Below are 11029 nucleotides of genomic sequence, written 5' to 3' on the forward strand. Positions count from 1 at the left end.
GTTTGCACACAGGTTTTTTTTCTGGCTTTTTTTTTATTTTTTATAAAAATGCCATTGAAGTTTTTGAGCCAAACCCAGAAGTGTATTCAAAAGGAATGGGAAATAGAAAGGACTTACACTTCTCCTTTCTCATGGATCTACTTCTGACTTTGGCTCAAAAACTGCAGTGGCAGTTTTCCAAAATATGTAAGAGAAATACCTGTGAGTAAACCTAGCCTTAGTTCCTTATGAACCTCTAGCTTAGGGGTGGGGCACCAATTCTCACCTTAGAAAAGCTTAAATTAGAACTGAATACAAAGTCACCATCAGTCATCAGCTGATCAATTCTGACATGTAAAGGAAATATTGGCCATAAACCAAACATCTTCCCATGTAATAGGTTATGTGCAACCGAGGGATGATTACAGCGAAGGGCAGCACAAAAGATGTAGTAATTGTTCCTGTGACCCTCCCTGCACAATTGTAGAGCCCTGTATCAGCTCTGTAAAGATCGGATTTTTACCATGTTAACAACCAATGTGCCCCAAATGGCACTAATCTATATATATATATATATATATATATATATATATATATATATATATATAAAACTCAACGTGTGTGTGTGTGTGTATTTATGTTTGTATGTATGTATGTATGTTCCACAAAAACTTTCAGACTGATAAAGATATTAACATGAAACTTGGCACACATGTTACTTATATGTCGACAACAAACATAGGCTAGGTAATTTAACCCTTACTTACCCCCATTTGCCAGGGTGGGGCTTATTTTTAAAGTCCCATGCAAGTTATGGGACTGCATTACTTCCATTACTTCCATTACTTCCAAACGGCTGGAGATATTTCGATAATACATGGTCACATGTTACTTATATGCCCACTTAAAATATAGGATAGTTAATTTAACCCTTAACTACCCCCATTTGTGAGGGTCAGGGTTTTATTTTAAAGCCCCATACAAATCAATGGGAAATGTATGTTCCCATATAATTTCCGTACGGCTGGAGCTATGTCATTACCTGATTCACATATTACGAATCGGGATGGGAGGTCGGAATAGGAGGTCGAGATAGGAGGTCGGTATAGGAGGACGAGATATGAGGTCGGGATAGGAGGTCGGGTAGGAGGTCGGGATAGGAGGTCGGGATAGGAGGACAAGATAGGAGGACGGGATATGAGGACTGGATAGGAGGTTGGGATAGGAGGTTGAGATAGGAGGACGGGATAGTAGGTCAAGATAGGAGGTCAAGATATGAGGATGGGAAAGGAGGTCGGGATAGGAGGACGGGATAGGAGGTCAGGATAGGAGGTCTGGATAGGCGGTCAGGATAGGAGGTCGAGATAGGAGGATGGGATTGGAGGTCAAGATAGGAGGTCGAGATATGAGGACGGGAAAGGAGGTCGGGATAGGAGGTCGGGATAGTAGGACGGGAGAGGAGGTTGAGATAGGAGGTCAACATAGGAGGACAGGATAGGAGGTCGGGATAGAAGGTCAGGATAGGAGGTCGGGATAGGAGCTCGAGATTGGAGGACAGAATAGGTGGTCGGGATAGGAGGTCGAGATAGGAGGACTGGATAGGAGGACGGGATAGGAGGTCATAACATAGTAACATAGTAACATAGTTCATAAGGTTGAAAAAAGACCAGAGTCCATCAAGTTCAACCTATAACCCTAATAAGTCCCTATTGAGTTGAGTTGATCCAGAGGAAGGCAAAAAACCCTCATGCTAGAGGTAAAAATTCCTTCCCGGCTCCAAATATGGCAGTCAGAATAAATCCCTGGATCAACCTTCTGTCCCTATAAATCTAGTATACATAACCAGTAATGTTATTACTCTCCAAAAATGCATCCAGACCCTTTTTGAACTCTATTACAGAGTTCCCCATGACCACCTCCCCCGGGAGAGAATTCCACAGTCTCACTGTTCTTACAGTAAAGAACCCCCGTCTGTGCTGGTGTAGGAACCTTCTTTCCTCTAGACGTAGAGGATGCCCCCTTGTTATTCATACAGTCCTGGGTATAAATAGATCATGGGAGAGATCTCTGTACTGTCCCCTGATATATTTATACATAGTTATTAGGTCTCCCCTAAGCCTTCTTTTTTCTAAACTAAATAACCCTAATTCTGATAATCTTTCTGGGTACCGTAGTCCTCCCATTCCCCGTATTACTCTGGTTGCCCGTCTTTGAACCCTCTCCAGCTCCACTATATCTTTCTTGTACACTGGTGCCCAGTACTGTACACAGTATTCTATGTGTGGTCTGACTAGTGATGTGTACAGCGGTAGAATTATCTCCTTGTCGTGGGCATCTATGCCCCTATTGATGCACCCCATGATTTTATTAGCCTTGGCAGCAGCTGCCCAACACTGGTCACTACAGCTAAATTTACTGTTTACTAAGACTCCTAAGTCCTTTTCCATGTCAGTCGTCCCAAGTATTCACCCATTTAATACATAATCCCAGCCCGGATTTTTCTTCCCCATGTGCATTACCTTACATTTATCAGTGTTGAACATTATTTGCCACTTCCAAGCCCAACATCAGGCCAATCACCGGCAAATATGAATCTGTAATGTGAAGAGAACTTCACATCACAGAGAAGTATAGTGCCGGGCATGGGAGCGGAGTAGTGCAGTTGTGCCACCCGCTTCTATAGATTATACAGGAGGATCACAACTAGTGTCAAAAGTGACACCCAGGGTGATCTGTCTATTAGTACAGGTACTGTTCCATGCTGGGAGTAGTAGTAGTACCTAAAAAAATAAAGAAAAAAAAGTTTCAAAAAGTTAAAAAAACACACACACAAACACTTTATTAAACACATAATTAAAATACATTACTAATAAAAAGTTTCATAAAATTAATTATAAAAAATATATATTTACAATTAAATGGCCCCTTTATACACTTTAAATATTGTCGGCTACATTTTTATGTTCCTGCCCGCTCATATTAATAGAAATTACATTTAAAAAAATATAAATTTCCTTAAACACAATTTTTTCCATCCCTACTGTATCTTTTATTTATTTATTTTTTTAATGGTACCCTACGAAACATAATAAAAAAATGTATCTCCATCCCATTTTTGGATCGCTAAAGTCCAAAAAGGAAAAAAAAAACACCTGCAAAAACATCAAAGTTAAAACCCACATGGACTCTATGGGAGAAAAACGCCAAGCTTTTCCTGAAAAAAGCACCAAAGTCTCAACAAGAGGTCATTTTGGAAAAATGCCCAGGGGGCCCTAAATAGATGAAAAACGCCTAAAGGATAAAAATTTATAAATAAACTCCTAACTGAAAAACGTCACGTGAATATGGCATTTTGCAGTTCCCTATTGACTTGCAGCTACAGGCCACTGTGTTTTTCTAACAGTGTTTTTCTAACACGTGTCCATTCACACGTGCATGTTTTTTTGCATATTTTTCTGCAGATTTTCGACAGCTGATTTTTCTACCCATTAAATCATTATAATCTCTGCAGAATCTGCTACAAATTATGCAGCAAAATATATACTTGTGAACATATCCAGATGCTGGATTTTCACGATGTATAGTATGTTATTCTTTGATTTCACACAATGCGACTGCATTTTTACAGATTACTGCCACATTTTATGTAAATGGTGTGTAAGATTAAATAAGCAACAAATGTTACTTAGTGTGAACCAAGCCTTTTTCTTACTTTTCTCCAACCTTATTCTAGAATTTTTATTATATTTTTTTGTCTTCATAGTGTTAATTTAAACTGTGATATCAACCCTTCTCTGACATTTGATATATGTCTTAAAGTCATACAATGTACTTTGGAGAAGGCGTAGGATCTGAGACAGCTCCACACATATCAGCTGCTGTCCTGTTTTTGCAGCTTACACCAAGTGGCAGCATCTAGGATTGATGTTTAATAAATGCTGAGATCTATAACAATTGTGGCATTTAGCCAGAAAACAATAAAAAGATGGATCTCCAGAAGGCGTTTAACAGCATGAATTAACCTGTTCAGGACGCTGGGCGTATGCATACGCCCTGCATCCCGAGTCCTTAAGGATGTGGGGCGTATACATACGCCTGTGGGAATTCCGGTCCCCGACGCTAGCCGGTTGGGGATCGGACCGGAATGCCTGCGGAAATCATTCAGAGACCCCCACATGTCGGCGATCGCAGAAAATCGCATGTCAATTCAGACATGCAATTTTCTGCTATTCCGGGCTGATCGGGTCTCTGGTGACCCGATCACCCGGAAAATAAGGATGATCGGAGCTGTCAGCGACGGTGGGGGGGGGGGGGGGGGGGGTGGTAATTGAAAGTGAAAGTAAAGTGATCTTTACTGTGGCAACCAATAGGAAGGCAAAACTGCAACTCCCAGCATGCCCAGACAGCCAGAGGCTGTCTGGGCATGCTGGGAGTTGTAGTTTTGCAACATCTGGAGGGTCAGTGGTGCCCAAACAGTAGCCCTCCAGATGTTTCCAGACTACAACTCTCAGCATGCCTGGACTGCCCAGGCATGCTGGGAGTTGTAGTTCTGTAACATCTGTCCCTTCAGATTTAGCAATTTTCATGACATTTTTGAAAATTGCTGCTCTACTTTGAAGCCCTCTAATTTTTTCTAAAAGCAAAAATATGTCCATTTTATGATGCCAACATAAAGTGGACATATTGGCCCTGATTTATCAAAAATGTAGGGTAGGGTTTGTTTTTTTGGTTTCAACCAGACCATCTTTTTCCCTTTCAATTTATTATTGTGTCGCACGTTTTGTCGCAATCGGTTTTTTTTTTGTCGCAGGCAGGTTTTTTTGTCTCAGCTTTCTAATTATCATGCTATTAGCAAATTTCCTGTCAGAAGAAATAACTATTTTTTTTTTTTAGTTTAGAAAACAATGCATAATGACTATTGACATAAGAGCATGTATGGGAGAGTTTAGAAGCCTAAAAAGGGTGTTTCCCTAACAAAACCAAGGTTTCCAACTGATTTATTAAGAAACCGACCAGACTTTTAGGGTTTCAGTGTTCTTTTTTTTCCCCACTTTTTGGCTGCAGCATTTTTTCCCCCCCATATAACGGTGTGTGATTTCTAATCACACACCGTTATATATAGTATACACCAAGCACACACACAGTACATGACCCTCCCCCCACACACACACTACCCTCCCCCCCAGCCACCGCCCCCCCCCCCCCCGCCACCATGGAAAAAAGGCGATGGCTCGCGGGGCATTTTCGGTAGCGGAGGCATACGCTTTTCTTGCCTCAGACTCCGAATCTGTCAGTGTGGACGATGAAGATCCAACATTTCTGTGTTCTTCATCGTCCTCCTCATCATCTAGTACTGATGATTAGCCCCCTGCACGGCGGCGGAGACGCCGCCAGGCGAGGCCACGCACCCCCCATGATAGTGGCCCAGTGGCCGGCACTAGTACGAGTGGTGACGCCGCTCGTACTAGGAGTCCGACCCCCCAGACAAGTTTACCGGAGCCCCCTTCCAGTGAACCTGTCTGTAGACCCCCTGAGGGTTATCAGCCATGGGTTCCGGAGTTTGTTGGCGACTCCAGAATCCGGATTGACAATTCTGGATTCACTGAAATTGACTATTTCAGTAATTTTTTCAGTGACAGTTTTGTCAATCACATGGTGGAGCAGACGAATCTGTACGCCAGGCAGTTCATCGCCCACCACCCTGATTCTTTTTTGGCCAGGTCCAATGAATGGTGCGCCATTAATGCAGCAGAAATGAGGACATTTTGGGGCCTCTTGCTGCATGGTAAAAGAACAAGTGTCAGACAGTACTGGAACGGGGACATCCTCTACCAGACCCCGCTTTACAGTATGGTCATGACACGGGCGGTTCAAGGCCATTTGGAAATGCCTGCATTATGCAGATAATGCGGCATGTCCACCCCGAGGTGATCCCGCCTATGAACGGCTTTACAAAGTTAGGCCGGTCATCAATCACTTAGGGGCCAAATTTTTGGAGGCCTATGTACCCCTCAGGGAGCTCTCGGTTGATGAGTCTCTTATCAGTTTTAAGGGGAGACTCATCAGTATATTCCCTCGAAGCGGGCGCGGTATGGCGTGAAGCTCTATAAACTTTGTGAGAGTACCTCCGGGTACACTCTCAAGTTTAGAGTGTATGAGGGACGAGATTCCCTTATTGAACCCCCAGATTGTTCCCCCACTCTGGGTGTTAGCGGGAAAATCATTTGGGAGCTTGTGCACCCATTGCTGGATAAGAGTTACCACGTGTACGTGGACAACTTTTATACCAGCATCCCTCTGTTCACATTCCTTGCCACCAGATCCACATCCGCTTTTGGGACCGTGCGGAAAAACCAGAGAGGCCTCCCTCGAAATTTTGTTAAGACACCTATTCCCAAGGGTGAGTCCTGTGCCCTTGTCCATGAAAACCGCCCTTGCTGGTCAAGTATAAGGATAAGAGGGATGTCCTTATGCTGACCACTATTCATGGCAACGGCAGCTCACCTTTCCCTGTGCGAGGTACCACAACACCGGTCCTCAAGCCCAATTGTATTCTGGACTACAAGAATATGGGGGGAGTTGATCTTTCTGATCAAGTCCTCAAGCCATATAACGCCATGGAGAAAACACGGGAATGGTACAAGAAAGTTGCGGTCTACATGGTACTACAGGTTGCCATGTACAACTCTTTTGTACTGTCCCAGTACACTGGCAACACAGGGACATTCCTCCAGTTCCAAGAATAAGTCCTAAAGGTCCTGATCTTTGGCAACCGGGAAAGAGCAGGTCAGACTTCCCAAGGAACTGAAGTAATAGGTGCCAGGATCGTCCCAGGCCAGCACTTTCCAGGTTAGGTCCCCCACACTGGAAAGAAGGGAGGAGCCAAGAAAAGATGCAGAGTGTGTTACAAGAGGGGGATTCGGAAGGACACCACCACTCAATGTGACACTTGCCCAGATAATCCGGGCCTCTGCATTAAGGATTGCTTCAGGGAGTATCATACTTCCATGGAGTTCTAAATGTTCCCTCTTCACTTTAATTTTCCACAATTTGACCCAAATGTACCAAGTCCAGAGTACATTCCAAGTTTTACCCCATAAAACCACTAAATTGGCCAAAAAAATATTTAATAAAAAAAAAAAATGATAAGACATCTGGGGGTATTTTTTTTTTATAAAAAATGGGTCATGGGTCACTGAGTCACTATCATCGGGGACTTTTTATGTTGCCTCAAATGCGCAGCGCTCTCTCTCCACCTGAACGGGGTGCGCATTTGAGGCAACAAGTTAGGGACGGCCACACATATCACATTCCAGAATGATGATTCAGAGCATTGGGTTTGGGGTCGGCATATTTTTTTGTTTTGGCTATGCTCTGGGTCATCATTCTGGGAACATAATCTGTTTTATAATTTTATGTCCCACTGTACCCCATTTTAGTTACTTAGTGTACCCCAGTTATTTACCCCATGTAATGCCCCTTGAGGGGGGGTCCCACTGTTCTGGCTCCATAGGAGAAAGCCAAAGCTCAAGGACCCTGACTGATCTCCGGCACCTCTGAGACCGGTGTGCACGCTGTTTACGCCCAGACTTGAGGTATGTCCTTACTCCAAAGAAATGTATTTACACATTTACAATGACATTTTCTCCTTTTACCACTTGTGAAAATGAAAAATTTGGGGTAACCCCAGCATTCTAGTGTAAAAAAAAAAAAAAAAATGTCATTTTCACATCCCAGTTAATGAATATTTATCAAACACCTGTGGGGTGTTAAGGCTCTCTGTACCCCTTGTTATGTTCCTTGAGGGGTGCAGTTTCCAAAATAGTATGCCATGTGTTTTTTTTTTTTGTTGTTGTCCTGGCACCATAGGGGCTTCCTACATGCGACATGTCCCCCCATTTCAGCAAAATTTGCAAATGTGACTCCTTCTCTTCTGAGCATTGTAGCGCTCCCGTAGTGCATTTAACGTCCACTTATGGGGTACTTCCATACTCAGAAGAGATGGGGTTACAAATTTTGAAAAAAAATTAGTTTTTACATATGCAAAAGTTGTGAAACCCCTGTGGGGTATTAAGGCTCACTTTATTCCTTGTTACGTTCCTCGAAGGATCTAGTTTCCAAAATGGTATGCCATGTGTTTTTTTTTTTTTTGCTGTTCTGGCACCATAGGGGCTTCCTAAATGCGACATGCCCCCGAGCAAAATTTGCTCTCAAAAAGCCAAATATGACTCCTTCTCTTCTGAGCATTGTAGTTCGCCCGTAGTGCACTTCAGGTCAACTTATGGTGTATCTCCATACTCAGAGGAGATGGGGTTACAAATTTTGGGGGGTATTTTCTGCTATTAACCCTTGCAAAAATGTGAAATTTGGGGGGGAACACACATTTTTGTTAAAAAATTTTTTTTTTACATATGCAAAAGTCGTGAAACCCCTGTGGGGTATTAGGGCTCACTTTATTCCTTGTTTCGTTCCTCAAGGGGTCTAGTTTCCAAAATGGTATGCCATGTGTTTTTTTTGCCGTTCTGGCACCATAGGGGCTCCCTAAATGCGACATGCCCCCCGAGCAAAATTTGCTCTCAAAAAGCCAAATATGACTCCTTCTCTTCTGAGCATTGTGGTTTGCCGTAGTGCACTTCAGGTCAACTTATGGGGTACCTCCATACTCAGAAGAGATGGGGTTACAAATTTTGGGGGGGATTTTCTGCTATAAACCCTTGCAAAAATGTGAAATTTAGGCGGAAACACACATTTTAGTGAAAATTTTATTTAATTTTTTACATATGCAAAAGTCGTGAAACCCCTGTGGGGTATTAAGGCTCACTTAATTCGTTGTTACGTTCCTCAAGGGGTCTAGTTTCCAAAATGGTATGCCATGTGTTTTTTTTTTTTGCTGTTCTGGCCCCATAGGGGCTTCCTAAATGAGACATGCCCCCCAAAAACCATTTCAGAAAAACGTACTCTCCAAAATCCCCTTGTCGCTCCTTCGCTTCTGAGCCCTCTACTGCGCCAGTAGAACACTTTATATAGACATATGAGGTATGTGCTTACTCAAGAGAAATTGGACTACAAATACAAGTGAGTGTAAAAAATGAAGATTGTGAATTTTCTTCTTCACTTTGCTGCTATTCCTGTGAAACACCTAAAGGGTTAAAACACTGACTGAATGTCATTTTGAATACTTTGGGGGTGCAGTTTTTATAATGGAGTAATTTGTGGGGTATTTCTAAGATGAAGACCCTTCAAATCCACTTCAAACCTGAACTGGTCCCTGAAAAATAGTGAGTTTGAAAATTTTGTGAAAAATTGGAAAATTGCTGCTGAATTTTGAAGCCCTCTGATGTCTTGCAAAAGTAAAAACACGCCAATTTTATGATGCAAACATAAAGTAGACATATTGGAAATGTGAACATTTTTTTTTTTTTTGGGAATATCCATTTTCCCTACAAGCAGAGAGCTTCAAAGTTAGAAAAATGCAAAATTTAAAATGTTTTCATAAAATTTTGGGATTTTTCACCAAGAAAGGATGCAAGTATCGACAAAAATTTACCACCATGTTAAAGTAGAATATGTCACGAAAAAACTCTCGGAATCAGAATGATAACTAAAAGCATTCCAGAGTTATTAATGTTTAAAGTGACACTGGTTTAAAGTTACACCTAAGGACCGGAACGTTCAAAAAACGCTCTGGTCCTAAGGTGTAAAATGGCCTGGTCCTTAAGGGGTTAAAGGGGTTCTCCCTTGTTTATACTGTTTTTTGTTATTATGTTTGTGTGTTATGTGTGTATAAGTATGTGTTTTTTTATGTGTGTTGTGATTATGTATATATGTATTTTCTTACCTTTTGTGAAGATCCGGAAGCTGGCCCCTTTTTCTTCCAGTGGCTTGCTGTGCACCTCGGCCTCCGCCATGTTGTGTTTGGTAAGTGGGATGTCCGGGGGTGTGTTCCTGCTTCTGTCCTTCCTATTTTCTGACGTCCGAGGCGAATCTTTTCTTCCTGTTTCTTTCGTGGCTCAGCGACGAATCTGCGGCCTCTTCCGGCACATGCGCAGGTTTTTTGTTTTTTTTTACCAATAAAGTTTTTTTTGTCTAATTGACAAACTGTCTGCGCATGGACGAGTATGCAAGTGCTACGCTAACAGCGTAGCGTACGTTAGGTCTATGCTAATAGCGTAGCTTCGCGCAAGAGCAGACAGATTGTCAAGAAAAAGGGGCCAGCTTCCGGATCTTCACAAAAGGAAAGAAAATACATATATACATAATCACAACATACATAAAAAACACACACTTATACACACATAACACACAAACATAATAACAAAAAACAGTATAAACAAGGGAGAACCCCTTTAAGGACCCAGGGCGTACCTGTACGGGCAGGGGTGACTGTTGATATCGATCATCAGGCACCATGACCTGGAAAATAAGGGGGATCTGGGTTGTCCAAGACACCCACGATCCCCCTGAAGGGATAGGAGTGAGGTGGAATGGGTTAACTTTCGGTTTCCCCGTTCTGCCCACCCACAGTAGGCTGGGCAGAACGGGGAAACGAGGTCCGGCGCCGAAGGCCCACTTACCCATCGGCGGCGGTAGCGGGAGGAGATCGGCGGCGGTGATCGGTGGCAGAAGAGGTGAGTTGCCTAGCAACATCTGGAGGGCTACAGTTTGAGACCACTATACAGTGGTACTAAACTGTAGCCCTCCAGATGTTGAAAAACTACAACTCCCAGCATGCCCAGACAGCAGTTTGCTGTCTGGCCATTCTGGGATTTGTAGTTTTGCAACATCTGGAGGGCCACAGTTTGGACATCACTGTGCAGTGGTCTCTAAACTGTAGCGCTCCAGATGTTGCAAAACTGCAAATCCCAGCATGCCCAAACAGCTGTCTCGGAATGTTGGGAGTTGTAGTTGCGTACCTCCAGTTGTTGCATAACTACATCTCCCAGCATGCCCTTCGACGATCAGTACATGCTGGGAGTTGTAGTTTTGCAACAGCTGGAGATACACTGGTTGGGAAATACTGAGTTAGGTAACAGAACCTAACTGAAGGTTT

Source organism: Hyla sarda, chromosome 8, assembly GCF_029499605.1.
Source record: "Hyla sarda isolate aHylSar1 chromosome 8, aHylSar1.hap1, whole genome shotgun sequence".
In the NCBI taxonomy this organism is placed as follows: domain Eukaryota; kingdom Metazoa; phylum Chordata; class Amphibia; order Anura; family Hylidae; genus Hyla; species Hyla sarda.